At 45.6% G+C, this 18,192-nt stretch overlaps 3 non-coding genes across 3 annotated transcripts; 2 read left to right on the top strand and 1 right to left on the bottom strand.

The window, feature by feature from the left end:
- Positions 1-12,292: 12,292 nt before the first annotated feature.
- TRNAV-CAC (transfer RNA valine (anticodon CAC)) lies at positions 12,293-12,365 on the top strand. Its single transcript has one exon. It is a non-coding gene; the product is annotated as a tRNA-Val (tRNA).
- A 3,257-nt stretch (positions 12,366-15,622) lies between these two features.
- Positions 15,623-15,694, bottom strand: TRNAQ-CUG (transfer RNA glutamine (anticodon CUG)). Its single transcript has one exon. It is a non-coding gene; the product is annotated as a tRNA-Gln (tRNA).
- Positions 15,695-18,059: 2,365 nt separating this feature from the next.
- On the top strand, positions 18,060-18,133 carry TRNAN-GUU (transfer RNA asparagine (anticodon GUU)). Its single transcript has one exon. It is a non-coding gene; the product is annotated as a tRNA-Asn (tRNA).
- The last annotated feature ends 59 nt before the right edge of the window (positions 18,134-18,192 follow it).

Raw genomic sequence — 18,192 nt, forward strand, 5'->3', positions numbered from 1 at the left:
TGTAACTCACCAGGGTCCTGTTTCCATAGGATTTTCCAGGCAAGAATTCTGGAGTGGGCCACCATTTCCTTTTCCAATCATTTCTAGGGAATTCCCTAAGTACCACCCCACTTATCCTTTGCACCCCAAGCAGCTTCTTCGTATTTCTAGATCCAGTTCTCTCTTCCCCTCGCCTTTTCTCTTAGGCTTTCTCTTACTACCTCCCTAGACAGAAAGCAGTAGTTCTCTTACCTAAGCTTCCAGTGAGCACCTGACATGCTTCAGTAACTGGCAAATTAGGAAGTTTCCTAAACATCCCTTCTCCTTAAATGGCAATAAGAATTTTACAGGGCTTTTTTTTTTTTTTTCATTCAAATATAATCTTAGTTTTTTCCCTATCTGAAAATATTGATCTACAGTTTAGAGGAAAACCTCAGGTCCAGTATGGCAGATGTGGCCTATTTTGCCAGTCCCTTCACTCTCAGTTCTGATCCACAAAGCATTTGCAAATAGAAACTACTGGGGCCAAACAGGAAAGACAGGAGCATGGAGGGAAGGACTGTCACCCCTTCCTGACTACCTCGGGGATGGCATTCATAGATTGGCTCAGTCCCAGAAGCCTCTGAGATCCTAGTGAGTGCTGAGAGTGTGAGTGGAGAGTGGGATGATGCTTAAGGGTAGGTCCAAAGAAATTAATTGAAAAGCACAATATGCAGATGGAGTATCTAGGTCATTGAAAGTAAAAGTTGTACATCCTACTCATCCCCTACAGTGGGAAGTTTCCTTGCTCAAATATGAAATATATGAACCAAGACCAAAGTTAACTTTCAGTGCATTACTGATTAGAAAACAGGTTTTTAGTTTCTAACAGATTTCCTCAGTCTCAAGGAAATCTGTCCATGCTATTATCCTCTGCACCCCCAATAGATGAGTTTCTGACCAAAAAAAAGCCGATCAAGAAATAACACCATGAGTAGGGCCTGCTTGGATATTGGTTGAGGTTATTACAATGACATTAGGGTGGGTTTGTGGTTAGGAGCCCAATCTGGCCGGGCCGGGGAGGGGGGTGGGGGGTGGTGTGGGGGGTGTTGGCAGAACTTGCTACTATTTGCCTTCTGTTTGACCTTGGGCAACTCCAATTTGATAGGCCAGTTTTGCAAGTGTGGTTGGGAAGATTCCCGTGGAGAAGGGAATGGCTACCCACTCCAGTATTCTGGCCTGGAGAATTCCATGGTCTGTATGGTCCATGAGGTCACGAAGAGTCAGACTTGACTGAGGGACTTTCACTTTCACATGAAAATAAGTATTTCATAAAGTTGTTGGGCAGATTAAATGAAATAATCTAATAATACACCTGGCATACTGTGTGACACTAAATATGTTCTTGATAGGAAACAAAGATAAGCTTGTACTTCAGCCTTTTGGACATTTGAATAATTTTTGTATTTGTGAATGTAACATCCTTCACAAACTAAATTCATATTAAAGAATTAAAAGTTTTAAATGAAATTTATAAAATATATACCCACAAAAGGGGTTTGCTTTTATGCAGCTTTGTTCACGTTAGTCAGTCAGTCAGTGTCCAACTCTTTGCAACCCCATGGACTGTAGCTCCCCAGGCTCCTCTGTTCATGTAATTCTCCAGGCCATTCCCCTCTCCAGGGGATCTTCCTGACCCAGAGATTCAACCTGGGTCTCCTGCACTGCAGGCAGATTCTTTACCATCTGAGCCACAAGGGAAGCCCCCTAAACCCCCAGTTGAAAACCATTCAAATATCCATCATGAATGGATATAATTGTTATACAGTCATTCAAAGGAATATTACTCTTCTATAAAATGAAGTGAATTCCTGATACTTGGCAATAATATGGATTGCTCTCAAAAGCATCATGCTGAGTGATGAACAAGTATATACTCTGTGAATTTTGAGAACTGACAAAACTGGTCCATAGTGACAGGAACTAGATCACTGATTACCTGGGACAGGGAGTGATAGGGAGATTGACTGCAAAGGGGCACAGGAGGACATTCTGGAGTAGTGGGGAAGTTCTTTTTTCTTGAACAGGGTAGTGGTTCCATGGGTACATTGATTTGTCAAAAGTCATCAAACTTGAAATGGATGCATTATTTCCCAATTTTATCTTAAGAAATTAATTTTTTTAAGTAATAAGAATCGTTCCAAGTCTTAATGTCTTAAATTATGTTTAAATGTCTATTGTTGTTGTTAGCCTTTAGAGGGTTCTTGTTTATTTTTTGCTAACTCTAAAATGTTTAGTCTCTAAAAAGTCAGTTGCTTTTTATACAGCTGTACAAAGTTCTTAATGTTTCTTTGGCAATAGAATATATTGGAATTTTCAGTCAGTTCAGTTCAGTCGCTCAGTCGTGTCCGACTCTTTGTGACCCCATGAATCGCAGCACGCCAGGCCTCCCTGTCCATCACCAACTCCCAGAGTCTACCCAAACCCATGTCCATCGAGTCGGTGATACCATCCAGCCATCTCATCCTCTGTCGTCCCTTTATCCTCCTGCCCCCAATCCTTCCCAGCATTAGGGTCTTTTCCAAACGGAATTTTACAACTATATAAAAATGTTACCTTTACCTAAGAAAGAATATTTACTATATGTACACAGTTGACTGACAAAATTCTTTACCATCCAGCACCCTAATTAATTGACAAAATAAGCTGCCTCGAAAGGGATATTACAGGATTTCTAAAAAAGAAAGATATAGACAGACTAACCTCCCTCCCACCACACACACACACAACCTTCTGTAGCTCAAAACACAGTATCATCACAGCCCTGCTGTTGTTGTTCAGTTGCTAAGTCATGTCTGACTCTGCAACCCCATGGACTGCATCATGCCAGGCTTCCCTGTCCCTCACTATCTTCCAGAGTTTGCCCAGGTTCATGTCCATTGAATCAGTGATGCTATCTATCCATCTCATCCTCTGTTGATCTCTTCTCCTCTCCTCCTGCCTTCAAACTTTCCCAGCATCATGGTCTTTTCCAATGAGTCAGTTCTTCACATCAGGTAGCCAAAGTATTGGAGTTTCAGCATCATTCCTTCCAATGAGTATTCAGGGTTGATTTCCTTTAGGATTGACTGGTATAATCTCCATACTGTCCAAGAGACTCTCAAGAGTCTTCGCCAATACCACAGTTCCAAAGCATCAATTTTGCAGCGCTCAGCCTTCTTTATGGTCCAACTCTTATATCTGTACATGACTACTGGAAAGGCCATAGCCTATTTACTATATGGACCTTTGATGACAAGGTGATGTCTTTGCTTTTTAATACACTGTCTAGATTTGTCATAGCGTTCCTTCTAAGAAGCAAGCATCTTCTAATTTCATGCTGCAGTCACCATCCACAGTCATTTTGAAGCCTAAGAAGAGAAACTCTCTCTGCTTCCACCTTTTCCCTATCTATTTGCCATAAAGATGGCAAACAGGATGCCATGATCTTATTTTTTTTTCTTTTTTTTTTAAGAAAGAAAGTGAAGTTGCTCAGTCGTGTCCGACTCTTTGTGTCCTCATGGACTGTAGCCTACCAGGCTCCTCCCTCCATGGGATTCTCCAGGCAAGAGTACTGGAGTGCGTTGCCATTTCCTTCTCCAGATCTTAGTTTTTTTATGTTGATTTTTAAGCCAGATCTTTCACTCTCTTTCACCTTCATCAAGAGGCTTTTTAATTCTTCTTCGCTTTCTGCCATTAGAGTGATATCATCTGCATATCTGAGGTTGCTGATATTTCTCCTGGCAGTCTTGATTCCTACTTGTAACTCATCCAGCCTGGCACTTTGCATGGTGTACTCTGCATATAAGTTAAATAAACAGGGTGACAATATACTTACTGCCTTCATATTCCTTTCCCAATTTCACAGTCCTATTTGCAGGCAACTTGCAGCAACTGCCAAATACAATTTAGTGATAAGATAGATCCTTTCAGTGATGAAAAAATACTTTCAACTTCCACTGGAGTTCTATACATAAGAAATTACCTAACCTTCTGTTATACCAGATATATTTAATGCTCATGTTTTAAGATGAGCCTCTCCCAACCTCCAAAGGTAACTGCATTGTATCTTTGAAATTAACCAGAAAAACAAACAAACAACCTAGTGCTAATGACAAATATACAGCAAATTCTTTTCATTCTGCTCAAAGACTGAAACCAATTCTTAGGACCAAGAAGAACTAGAAATCCATCTATTTCCGAAGGCTTGTTTGTAGACTATGCAGCTACTTTGTTGTCTTTCCTATATTCAAAATCTGCAAGCTCCTTGCCTCCATGACCTCCTCTCAGTCCACCATGAACTCCTTGAGGAGTGGTGAAGGTTCCACCTCAACCATTACCACAGCTTCAGCCACCACAGAAACCTCTCTTTTATGATAAACAATTTGCTTGAAAGTTCAACTATTTCTTAATTTTCGCATTTTTGTTTTTCTTCCATTAAATATGTGTACTATTAAGTGGTATATTTTAAAATAGAAATAGAATCTGTAAGAGCTCAATTTTATAAAAGCATATGTAGATGCTTTTCTGTTGATATAAGAAAACAACTCTATCAATATTTACCTACATTAACAAAAGTTATTTTTGAATTTAAGAGGTTTCAAAACTTTACATATTTGTTTTTTCTGTAGCATTTGAATTTTATATAATCAGCCCATAAAATTTTTGCAAAAAATATAAATAACTTAAAAACAGATTTGAAGAAAAATACATAAAGATGTTAATAGTAGCTAGTTTCAGGAATTGGGACTATGGATGACTACTTGTTTACTTCTTTATATGTATTTAACATTTTTTAATTTAGACAATGAATGACCTGGAAGTGAAAGAACAGAAGAGCTATGAAAGACGTATGGGGTAGGTGAGAGGAAAAGATAAAGGGGAGAGAAAACCTAGTTCTGGCAGGAATTGTGTTTAAGTTGGAGAATTGGAGGGAACTGCTGTTGGAATGGGTTCACAGGTAGAGCTATTGGTAAAGAACCTGCCTGTTAATGCAGGAGACATAAGACATATGGGTTTGATCCCCAAACTGGGAGAATTCCCTGGAGGAGGACATGGCAACCCACTCCAGTATTCTTGCCTGGAGAATCTCATGGACAGAGGAGCCTGGGGGGCTACAGTCAATAGGTCACAAGAGCCAGACTCAACTGAAGCGACTTAGCAGGCATGCATGCTGTTGGGATAAGAAAGATGTTTGGGAGGCAAGTGGGTCATGAGAATATTTAGTACAGTTTAATGGCTGTTACATGACTCCTCGTTGTTTTACCAAAAGAAATATTCAGGCTTAAATTTCTGTCAAGCATTTTTACTGCTTGTGTTTCTCTTTGATTGGCAGCATATCTTGTGGAGCCAAGTGGGCTTCAGATCAAATTCCTCCTTTCAGATGCTACACACTGAATGAGAAATTGGACAAGTTCGGTAAGCTCTCCATGTCTCAGTTTTCTCATATATGAAATGAGGATGGTGATACGATACAAGCCTGTTGAAAGGATTAAATGAGTGCACCCATGTAAAACATGTAGACCATGCCTGGGCACATGGCACTTTGCATGTCATCATTGAGTGTAAGCTCTTACATTTTGGCACAACACTGCATAAAGTCTGGGTGTGGTTTTATTTAAGTTACTGATGGCTTGCAGTGTCTGTGGAGCCTCTGAGAGAGTAAAGCAATCCTGTTTGATCAGCAGTAATTGCCTGGGCTGGAAGGATCTGAGTTTATCAGCTAATCTGATCAGCTCAACAAAACAGCAATAATGGTCCAAATCCTTGCTTCAAGAATGCCAAACTTAAAAAAAAATCATGGTTTTACACTGAAAAATATTCCCCTACACATGACACAAGACCCAGGATTTTTAAAAAGTGATACATATGACTACATACAAATTTAAATTCAAAATACAAGCAATGAACTTTAGAAAATATCATATATGTAATACAAAGTTTAATGCTCAAAATTCTCTAAGCCAGGCTTCAGCAATACGTGAACTGTGAACTTCCAGATGTTCAAGCTGGTTTTAGAAAAGGCAGAGGAACCAGAGATCAAATTGCCAACATCCGCTGGATCATGGAAAAACCAAGAGAGTTCCAGAAAAACATCTATTTCTGCTTTATTGATTATGCCAAAGCTTTTGACTGTGTGGATCACAATAAACTGTGGAAAATTCTGAAAGAGATGGGAATACCAGACCACCTAACCTGCCTCTTGAGAAATCTGTATGCAGGTCAGGAAGCAACAGTTAGAACAGGACATAGAACAACAGACTGGTTCCAAATAGGAAAAGGAGTACGTCAAGGCTGTATATTGTCACCCTGCTTATTTAATTATATGCAGAGTACATCATGAGAAATGCTGGACTGGAAGAAACACAAGCTGGAATCAAGATTTCTGGGAGAAATATCAATAACCTCAGATATGCAGATGACACCACCCTTATGGCAGAAAATGAAGAGGAGCTAGAAAGCCTCTTGATGAAAGTGAAAGAGGAGAGCGAAACAGTTGGCTTAAAGCTCAACATTCAGAAAATGAAGATCATGGCATCCGGTCCCATCACTTCATGGGAAATAGATGGGGAAACAGTGGAAACAGTATCAGACTTTATTTTTTTGGGCTCCAAAATCAGTGCAGATGGTGACTGTAGCCATGAAATTAAAAGACGCTTACTCCTTGGAAGAAAAGTTATGACCAGCCTAGATAGTATATTCAAAAGCAGAGACATTACTTTGCTGACTAAGGTCCGTCTAGTCAAGGCTATGGTTTTTCTGTGGTCATGTATGGATGTGAGAGTTGGACTGTGAAGAAGGCTGAGCATAGAGGAATTGATGCTTTTGAAGTGTGGTGTTGGAGAAGACTCTTGAGAGTCTCTTGGACTGCAAGGAGATCCAACCAGTCCATTCTGAAGTAGATCAGCCCTGGGATTTCTTTGGAAGGAATGATGCTAAAGCTGAAACTCTAGTACTTTGGCCACCTCATGCAAAGAGTTGACTCATTGGAAAAGACTCTGATGCTGGGAGGGATTGGGGGCAGGAGGAGAAGGGGACGACAGAGGATGAGATGGCTGGATGGCATCACGGACTCGATGGATGTGAGTCTGAGTGAACTCCGGGAGATGGTGATGGATAGGGAGGCCTGGCATGCTGCGATTCACGGGGTTGCAAATAGTCGGACACGACTGAGCGACTGAACTGAACTGAATACAAAGTTACACATGCCCCAAAACAGTAGTCTCCTGATCCCTTCTCATGTTCGTTTTATCCAGGGATAACCCCTTTCACTGACTGTTTGGGTATATATCTCCTTATCTCTAAATAAATATTGACCTTCCAATTTTCCAGTTTCCCACCCCAGACGCTGCAGACCGGCCTGCAAAGGGGAAAGTGGAATGTGTGTGTTTCCCTGCCAGCCAATCATCTCCAAGGCAACAGCCAGGACTTCCACTCACCTGCAGACCCACACAGCCCACCTCACCGCTCCACACGGTACCGCAAAGGGAACTTTGCCAGAACAAATGCCATGCCAGCAGCTTTGCGATTTCCGGTGAATCGGGTCCTGGGACACTTCAGTAAAGGGTGGGAGCTACTCCAGAGTGAGGCGCTGTGGTCGCCCCAACCCAGCGACCGCCCACTCCTCTCCCTTCCAATCCCTTTCTCCCTTCTGGCTCATCCCGTGTTCCCTCCTGATCTTTGCCCTTCCTCCGATCTATTCACCAGCCTCACACCTTTCTTTTCCTGTCCTACAAAGACAGCTGCGTCATTGAGTCCTTTGTAACCGCTGAAAGTTCCAAATTATGAGAGTGATGCTTCTTAGCACCGCGAAGGGAAAATTTTAACTAGTTAGTCCAGTCCATCACGGGCCTCATCCGTGCTTTTCTCCTGAGCAGTAGAGGACACAAGTGTTTCCATCCGCTCATGTCGAGAGACATCTTCTCCGTGGAGCAGAGTCACGGCAGGACGAAAGGAACCCAGCCCCCGGCTCCGGAGTCCTAGCAGACTCCTTCAGCCCAGAGCAGCCTGGCCAGGCGGCCGTGGGTCAGGGACCTGGGGTCTCCTCAGACGCGGGAATCCGCGACCCGCGCTCCTGTTTTGGGCTGAGCTTGGGACCAAAGGACGGGATTTCAATGAGTGAAGTTTCGAATCTTGACTGAACAGTGACTTTGGGTGTCCAACGGAGACTTAAGAGTGAGAAACTCTGAATAAAATCATAATAAACTGGGACAGGGCCGATAAAAATTCGAAAGAATAGAGAACTTGAATAAGACAGTTCTTCCCATTCAGGTCTGGAAGCCTCGACCCGAAAGCTGTCGGGATTCCCGGCTGGTTAGCGACATCGCAGCCCCTCCATGTCACCATTTACTCACAGGGACAACCTTTCTAATTAAACAGAAAAGTCCCACGAGATCTGAACTCAGATCGTAGGATCCAGAGGTTCCATTACACCATGGAACCTCTTTGGCAGCTACCTTCTCTCCACTGCCAGGGAAAGGGTATCTGCTTCTTCAGCCTCTGTATGTCCCCTTCCTACCCCCAAGACTTGAACACAGTTGACCTGCCTAGGTGCACATCCCTTTTGCTTTCTTTCTGCTCCTCTCCTTTGATAGGCTCAGTTCACTCTCACTTCAGAAAATGAGGTAAAATCCACTTCTGGTTTTGTGCCAGGGAAGAGCCCCCTAGCTCTCCATCATGAACCACATATTCTGCCTTGGTTAAGCAGAGTGTTCCATACTGAGGTAAAATTTCTGCAAATAAGAGTGTTATTTGCCTTTTCCTTGCCTTCACCCTTTTCTCATTGCTCCAAGAGGGCAGATGGTTGTCAGGGCAGGAGGTGGGATTTTCTGGGTCCCTTAGTTTTCCCATAGTACAGATTACACTCCAAAGCTGCTGCCATCACCTCTTATCTGTAACATGTAAGGTGTGTCAGCAGTGAAGTGGGAATGGAGGCAAGAGAACTCTCCTTTTCTTCATACATTTCTGATTTGGGAGGGGTAAGTTTTTCTCACATCAAGTGTATATTTGTTAGATTTGCAATATAAGTAAAAATAACCATTTATATCAAACACTCAGAGAAATCAGCTACACTCACCTAGAAGTGAAATGAACCTCGCTCAGTCTTGTCTTACTTTGTGACCCCATGGACTGGAGCATGCCAGTTTCCTCTGTCCAAGAGATTCTCCAGGCAAGAATACTGGAGGGGGTGGCCATTCCCTTCTCCAGGGGATCTTCCCAACCCAGGGATTTAACCTGGGTCTCTTGCATTGCAGGCAGATTCTTTACCTGCTGAGCAACTAGGGAAGACCCAAATTCACCTGGGGTGACTGAAGATCAACCGCATGTCATGGAGGACATGAGACAGGGCTCTAACAAACACTTAGGCACTCAGAGACACTTTGGTCAGGTCAGTGAAGTCAGTTTCTCCCATTTCTTAACATATCAAACCCAGAAATTTCAGTTTAAAAAAAGGCATACAAATATCAAGGTACTCAAGAGCACTGATTGCTGAATCATAGAGGATGCACATCCAAGTTGTCTTACAGTATAGACAGTATTTATGTACCCAGAATACCACCACATTAAGTATTTGCATGTATAATAGGTATAAATCCTATCAGGGCTCAGAATAATCTTTAGTTCTTCATTGTATCCTAAAACTGTTTCCTCCCTAGTCCAATAAGCAGAACAGAAAAAAGTAGCACTAGTTTTTGGCTGGCCAAAAAACAGAAAGATGGCTAGTATTGCCTGGAGATGTATTTTGTTCCAAGACTGGACAGAGAGATTGACTCAAGGAGGAAGTAGGTAAAGGGGAAGCTCTTATTATGAGGAAGAAGTTCATAGCTCCAGACTGAAAAGATGAAACTTCTTTTTGAAAATCAAGATGTTGAGTGGTAATAAGACAAAGTACTCCTCCAGGAAAATTGAAGAAAGCTCAAGGTTTATGGGCACAAGTACCTGAAATGGACTCTGACTCATATAGGAAGAAAATAAATCCATAGAAAGGATGTTGAGAGATCACAGAATGGCCAGGAAACCTGGAGAACCAGGCTCTCACAAGGGCCAAGGACAGAATCAGGTGAGGTTAGAACTGGGATGGGTAAAGATGTTTGTTCTTCCCATTTCCTCCAGCCTGCATATAAGTCCTGATCTGCAAGCAGAGAACTGGCAATGAAGGGTGGTCCAGCTACATCTGAGCAAACTTCAAGAACACTCACGGAGCCAACTGCAAGAGCAATCACGGGAGCCTTTGTCTTGATTCCGTTTACAGAAATTTCTAGAAGTATCAAGTTAATTTAAGGTAAAATATATAAGGGTAGAGTTTGTCAAAAGATTCTGAGAATAGTGACACAATATGATTTAACAGCTGATAACATGATTCATCCAGTAGTTTCTAAACCCAGGCACATCTGACAACAAATGCTTTCATTCCTCCCATTTTAAAACAGAAAGAAGGGAGGCACAAGAAATTTTCTTTGTCTAAGGCCACATAAGGACAGAACTATTTTTACAACCCAGAATTTGTGCACCCGAGCACAGATAGTTGGGTCTCTCTTCTCAGAAGTGGGTGTATCAAGATTTCTCAGTTGTAGGGATGGGAAGAAGACCAAGAAGAGAGAAGGCAAGAGAGGGAGGGGGGAAGGGTAGAAGCACAAATTCTTTTATTCTCTCCTTCCTCCCCTCTCCTTAGGCCTCCTTGATTCTTGCCTGCACCAGCCCTTTCCCTCCTTTCCCACTCTGCTACCAGACTGAAGCCATGTTCAGCTCTAAGGATTCCTGCCCAAGCCTCCTGGGAGGTCTCAATGCCTTCCTCCCAAACCAGCCTTCCCAGCTTGGTTTTCACCCTTTCCCGCTTCCAGGTGGACCTCACAGAACGCAGGCTACCCAGGCTGGAATGCGGGAGCTCCACTCAGCTGGGGCTGCTCAGGGGCCTTTCCATTGCTCACCCCACTGGATGCTGCAGATACCAAAAACTGGGATAAAGGCTTTTTAAAAAGAACCGTTCACTTCGAAAACTTTTCTGTATTTCCATTCTCAACCGTCTTCATGGGACGAGGGCTAAAGACGACAATGTATTCATCCAAGTCCTAGAGCATCCCAGTGAGTGCCTGACTCTGTCGCCGGCCTGCGGACACAGAACGACCATCCCCGCGACCTCAGTGCTTAGTCGCTAAGTCCTGTCCGACTCTGCCATGCCATGGGCTTAGCCCGCCAGGCTCCTCGTCCATGGGGATTCTTCAGGCAAGAATACTGGAGTGGGTTGCACGCCCTCCTCCAGGGGACAGTCCCAAACCAGGGATTAAACGCAGGTGTGCTGCACTGCAGGCGAATTCTTACCGTCTGAGCCCCAGGGAAGTCCACTCTGGTGGAAATCCCCTGGTGGACACGGGAGACCTAAGCACAGCCCCGGAGGCCTATGCCAGGGTGGGCAAACTCTCACTCGTTGGGAGTAGGCGAGGAAGTGGGAAGAGCCATCACGGGAGCCCACCTGTGTTCAGCTGTCCATGGATCTATTTCGGTTCAAGCCCGCAGGATTGGAGCCCTGGCCCCTGGTATCTCTGGGGGCTCTGGCATCTGTGGTCGGTAGAAGGCACGGAAATGGCACCGTTTCCCTAGGGGCAGGGGTCTTATCCTAGGAAGAAGTGTCCACTCCAAGACTTCAGGAATGGCCGGTACTGCTGTCTCCGTAGCGCAATCGGTTAGCGGCGCGTTCGGCTGTTAACCGTAAAGGTTGGTGGCTTGAGACCACCCAGGGACAGTGGGGTGGCATTGTAGAGACCACCAAAGAGACTCCCTTTCGCCAGGAGAACACCAGAAAGTGCTGCGGCGAGCCGGCATGCAGAGAAAGAGCACAGGAGTCAGGGACAAAGGAGCAGCGGAGAGGGCGGGTCCCGGGGGATTGGAAGCGTCGACCGTTCCTGAGACCCCAGAGTGCTGACCGCCTGCGCCATGACGAGGGCCACCGAGGCGCGGGCCCGCGGCGCGGGAGGGGCGGCCTCCACACCGCTGGGCAGCGGAGTCTCCTGGCCTAGGACGCACCCACCGTCCCCGCCTCCTGCGGCTTCCGGGAGCTCGGCAATCGGCTGGGGCGACCCCTGAGCTCGGGTGCGGAGTTAAGGGTTTGAGGCCTCTACGTTGGGTGCGGGACCCCGAATGCAGCCTATGGGGGCCCGAGGGTCCTCTCCTGAGGGGAGATGAGGAACCCTAAAGCAGGGCTTCAAGGTTCCTGTTTGAGTGTTACAATTTGGTGGTCTGGATGCTGGTGGCAGCATCCGGGATTTCATGGATAGTGTTAAGTAACGGAGGTTGACCCGTTTCCGTAGTGTAGTGGTTATCACGTTCGCCTCACACGCGAAAGGTCCCTGGTCCGAAACCGGACGGAAACAGGTTGCTCTCCCCTACCCCCACCACCCAACCGCGGAGATTTGCATTTGCATCGGCAAAGGCGAAAGCCACGGGTTAGGCAGCAGGCTCAGCAGTAGGCCGCTGAGGTATTCTGACGATTACACTGCTTTCTGACGATTCTTACACTCATCTTTCTCCTGAAGAAGCGAAATAACCTCTTCTCTACAGTTCCTTGGTGGTCTAGTGAGTGGCAAGGATTCGGCGCTCTCACCGCGGCGGCCAGAGTTCGATTCCGGATCAGGGAAAACTGTCTTTCTGCCAGCGTCTGCACGCACACCAGTCACTCTCTTCCCGCCCAGATCGGAACTGTATTTTGCTTAAAGGTGCAGGGCAGAACATTTCTGCACAGAGTTTCTAAATGCCGCTGAGTTCAGGCCTCAGGTTCCTTGACCTCAGGCTGGCTGTTGGAGCTGAGATGCCGTGAACAGCCTGGGCTGGCCAGCTCTGGCCTCCACTTTTCCTCCTGGCATGGTAAACCCAGAGTCTTACTTAACAGAGTTTCCATTCAAAGAGAAGGGACCAAACCAGTTAACATCATATCCTTTCCTTATGTAAGAGTTATGACATCACTTGATAATAACATGCCGACATCTCAGGATCGTTCCTTTACTTTGGTGTCCCTCTCAAAGCTATCTTCTGTGGAACCTGTCTTCCAAGGACAGGAACAGCTTGGCCGTCCAGAAGAGGGCCCTCTTGGCCCTTCAGGAACCTGGAATTTGGTCTCTTTCGCATGTAGAGAGGGTATGTGTGTTAGTTGCTCAGTCGTGTCGGACTTTTTGAGATCCCTTTGGACTGCAGCTCACCATGCTCCTCTGTCCATAGGTTTCTCCAGGCAAAACTATTGGAGTGGGTTGTCATTTCTTTCTCCAGGGGATCTTCCCAACCCAGGTCTCCTGTATTGCAGGCAGATTCTTTACCATCTGAGCCACCAAGGAAGCCCAAAACAAACATGACCACAATGCATTGACCAGAAATCAAACTGGGTCTCCCACGTGATAGGCGAGAATTCTACCACTGAACCACCAACGCCCCTTCTGAGAGACTTTTTAAAAGAATATCCTAGATGGTGTTTTATTCAGCTGATTTCCAAGTGCAGGCAGGCCTGTCATGCCCTGTGCTTGGAGGATGGTCTAGGCTTTCATCCTCTGCCCTCCGCAGCACTGGCTGCCCTCTGGCCTCTTGCAGGTTGCTTTGGTGGGCAGTCAGTGGTGTTTTGATCATCTGATTGGTGGAACCACCTTGTACTCACCCCCACTGGCTCAGTCATGTCTGACTCTTTTCAACTCCATGAACTGTAGCCAGTCAGGCTCCTCTTTCTATGGGATTTTCCTGCTACTTTGCTGGAAACCCATCGGGTCAGTGCAGCTGCCCCCTCCACTCTTGCCTGGCTCCCTGTGTCCTGCAGGGATCATGAAGTGTTCTGCAAGGACACAGAAGTGAAAAGTCCTTCCCTGTGGCTGGTGGAATAGAGAACCAGATGGGAACGTGTCCAAGGGAGAGGGAGTATCCTCAAGAGCTTTCTAGGACTGTTGTGTGGGTGCTCTTGAAGAAGGAATTCATAGGGCCTGGACTCCCTCTTAGGCCTGTTCATGCTGATCATGCTTGGCCACCTTTCCAATGGACTCTGAACTCTGTGTTTAGTGCCTATGAAAACAACAACAGAAGGATAAGACCCCCTCCAGACAGGGGAACCTTGAAGATCGGATCTAGGTTACTCACCGCCTAAGAGAAAACATACACTAATCACCCCTTCCTCCAGACAGGCCATAAATTTTTCTGTATCAATCAGAGTGTAACCTCGGGTTTATTGATTATTGGCTAATTGTTTGACTGTTTGAGCACATGAGCACATAGCACGTGAATGATGGGGTTATTCGGATTATATTTTCCTTGGTTTATGTAAGTCTCAAGGAATTTGGAGTGGTGGGTTCAGACACGTACACATGGGGTATAAAAGATTTTCACAAATGCTGGTCGGGGTCCTTGGCTAGGAGGAGACTCTGCCTTGGGCCCGCCGGTGTAATAAACTGCACTCCGCTATCTGCATTGTCCATCTGAGTGAGTTTGTATCCCGGAACGCATGGCTACAACACTGTCAGGTGGGTCTAAGCCCCAAGATAATAATGCTTAGTCTTGTGTTCTTCTGGCCTTGACCCAGTCCCAGGTCCAGTCCAAATTCAAGCACAGAGGCATCCAGCTTTACCACACATATTCCACTCTCCCTCTCTCCAAAGTGCGGTAGTGAACCACCTTTTCTATCTCAGTGAATACAACCCATGTGGGTTTTTTTTTTTTCCCCTTGAACTTTCTGTTTTCCTGAAATGTAACTCAGGAATATAAAAAACGTTTAGCTTTAGATAAATGAGTGCTCTCCAGGCTACATACAAGAAAAAATTTCAAATTGATAGTAAGGATGAATCTTGAATACTTTTAACACTCTAGATAATTCTAATAATTGATGTATAATTGTATAGAAAATATTGGTCCTGTCACATTCTCAGAGATGACTCCTGGTATGCCTTACCCAGCTTTAATAATTTTGGTCTAAAGACTACGTCATGTTGACTTTCAGATTTTCTAAAAATGTGGAAAATATTGGTGCCATACTATTCTAGATTGTAGAAGTCTTGCATTTATTTTCTATTCAAAATCCTAATGAAAGAACTGCCTAAATGTCCTGTATTGCTTTGTTTCCCATAAGCAAACTCTAATTCCAAAAAATATTTCCATTTATAAAATTCAAAATTATGAGCCACAGAAATTTAAATATGTGATATATTCTTCCGATGAAGATTAAGTCTTTTAGTTATAGAAATCATAGTTACTTATATTCCCCTTTCAACATGGGGGTAAATGTTTTTCGATATCATCTAATATGTGAATATCTGACATGGCAGCTCATCCCCACAACCATTTACTCTCAAGGACAACCGTGCAGTTACAAGACCTGCAGTGGGAACCCCCTCGCGGGGAAGGACTCCGTGAACTCAGCCTCTGCCTTTTACTCCAGAGACCCAGGGGATCCAAGAAGGGGGCGGTAGTGGCTGGGCCGCTGCGCCCCTGGCTGGGGCTTGGAGGGCAGAGATGGGCAGAGCTGCCCGGGTCCAGCGAGGACGCCCCAGGTCGGTCCCACACCTGTCCGCTGTGTCCCTGTGAACCACGCCCCTTAGGGTCGCGGGAGACCTCGGGCGGGTCCTATTAGGGGAGTAAAAAGTGTTCTTCTTCTAACTAGGCAGAAAGGTCCCACCGAGATTTGAACTCGGATCGCTGGATTCAGAGTCCAGAGTGCTCACCATTACACCATGGAACCCCTCAGGAGCCACCTGGCCGCCATCGCCAGAGAACGGGATATGCTTCTTTAGCCTCCATACGTCCCACCCATAAGCTCAGGGCAGTTCTTCTAAGGCCCTGAGGAGACTCCAATATGGTTGACTCCTGTGGGTGCTCATCCCTCTCGCTTTCTCTCTGCTCCTCTCCTTTGATCGACTCAGCTCACTCTCACCTCAGAAAATGAAGTGAAATCCACTTTAGGTTTTGTGCCAGGGAGGACCCCCTAGGTCCCTACCACCAACCGCATATTCTGTTTAGGTTAACCAGAGTGTCCCATCTGGAGGTAAAATTTCTGCAAATAAGAGTGTTATTTTCTTTTTCTTCGCCTTCACCCTTTTGCCGTAGCTCAGAGGGGGCAGATGGTTGTCAGGGCAGGAGGCGGGGCTTCCTGGGTCCCTTAGTTTTCTCACAGCGCTGATCACACTCCTAAGCCGCCACCATCTCTTACCTGTAACATATAAAGTTTGTCAGTGGTGGAGTGGGAATGGAGGCAGGAGAACTCTTCGTTTATTCTTCATATATTTCTGATTTGGAGAGGGGTAAGGAACCAGAGATCAAATTGTCAACATCCGCTGGACCATGGAAAAAGCAAGAGAGTTCCAGGAAAACATCTATTTCTGCTTTATTGACTATGGCAAAGCCTTTGACCGTATGATCACAATAAACTGTGGAAAATTCTGAAAGAGATGGGAATATCAGACCACCTAACCTGCCTCTTGAGAAATCTGTATGCAGGTCAGGAAGCAACAGTTAGAACTGGACATGGAACAACAGACTGGTTCCAAATAGGAAAAGGAGTACGTCAAGGCTGTATATTGTCACCCTGCTTATTTAACTTCTATGCAGAGTACATCATGAAAAACGCTGGACTGGAAGAAACACAAGCTGGAATCAAGATTGCTGGGAGAAATATCAATAACTTCAGATATGCAGATGACACCACCCTTATGGCAGAACGTGAAGAGGAGCTAAAAAGCCTCTTGATGAAAGTGAAAGAGGAGAAAAAAAAGGTTGGCTTAAAGCTCAACATTCAGAAAATGAAGATCATGGCATCTGGTCCCATCACTTCATCGGAAATAGATAGGGAAAAGGTGGAAACTGTCAGATATTTTGCGGGGGGTGGGGGGGCTCCAAAATCACTGCAGATGGAGACTGCAGCCATGAAGTTAAAAGATGCTTACTCCTTGGAAGAAAAGTTATGACCAACCTAGATAGTATATTCTAAAGCAGAGACATTACTTTGCCAACTAAGGTCCGTCTAGTCAAGGCTATGGTTTCTCCTGTGGTCATGTATGGATGTGAGAGTTGGACTGTGAAGAAGGCTGAGCACTGAAGAATTGATGCTTTTGAACTGTGGTGTTGGAGAAGACTCTTGAGAGTCCCTTGGACTGTAAGGAGATCCAACCAGTCCATTCTGAATAAGATCAGCCCTGGGATTTCTTTGGAAGGAATGATGCTAAAGCTGAAGCTCCAGTACTTTGGCCACCTCATGTTAAGAGTTGACTCTGATGCTGGGAGGGATTGGGGGCAGGAGGAGAAGGGGACGACAGAGGATGAGATGGCTGGATGGCATCACGGGCTCGATGGACGTGAGTCTCAGTGAACTCTGGGAGATGGTGATGGACAGGGAGGCCTGGCCTGCTGTGATTCATGGGGTCACAAAGAGTCGGACACGACTGAGCGACTGAACTGAACTGAACTGAACTGAACTGAAGTTATTCTCACAACAAGTGTATATTTGTTAAATTTACAACGTGAGTAAAAATAACCATTTAAAGAAAACACTCAGACAAACGAGCTATACTCACTTAAAGAGAAGTCAATGTCTCTCAGTCGTGTTCAACTCATTGTGTCCCTAGGGACTGTAGGCTGCCAGGCTCCACTGTCCAAATTCTCCAGGTAAGAATACTGCAGTGGGTGACTACTCCCTTCTCCCGGGGATCTTCCAAAATCAAGGATTGAACCAGGGTGTCCTGCATTGTAGACGGATTCTTACCATCTGAACCCCAAGGGAAGCCCACTCTGGTGGAAACCGCCTGGTGGACACAGGAAACCGAAGCCCAACCTCTGCCCCGGAGGCCTTTGCCAGGGTGGGCAAACTCATTCGTTGGGTGTAGGCGAGGAAACGGGAAGAGCCATCGTGGGAGCAAGCCGGTGTTCAGCTGTCCTTGGATCTATTTTGGTTCAGGCCTGGAAGGTTCGAGGTCTAGATGGCGGTTTCTCTGGTACGCTGACATCTGTGGCGGGTAGGGGCAGGGAAGTGGCACCGTTTTCTGGCGGACAGAGCGCTCACCCCGGGAATGAGTGTCTACTCCACAGAGAGTCCCAATGAACCCTATAATGCTGTCTCTGTGGCGCAATCGGTTAGCGCGTTCGGCTGTTAACCGAAAGGTTGGTGGTTCGAGCCCACCCAGGGACGGTGGGGGTGCCATTTTAGGCAACACCAAAGAGGACTCCCTTTTGCCAGGAGGACACCGG

The sequence above is a fragment of the Budorcas taxicolor genome, chromosome 3 (genome assembly GCF_023091745.1).
Source record: "Budorcas taxicolor isolate Tak-1 chromosome 3, Takin1.1, whole genome shotgun sequence".
Taxonomy (NCBI): domain Eukaryota; kingdom Metazoa; phylum Chordata; class Mammalia; order Artiodactyla; family Bovidae; genus Budorcas; species Budorcas taxicolor.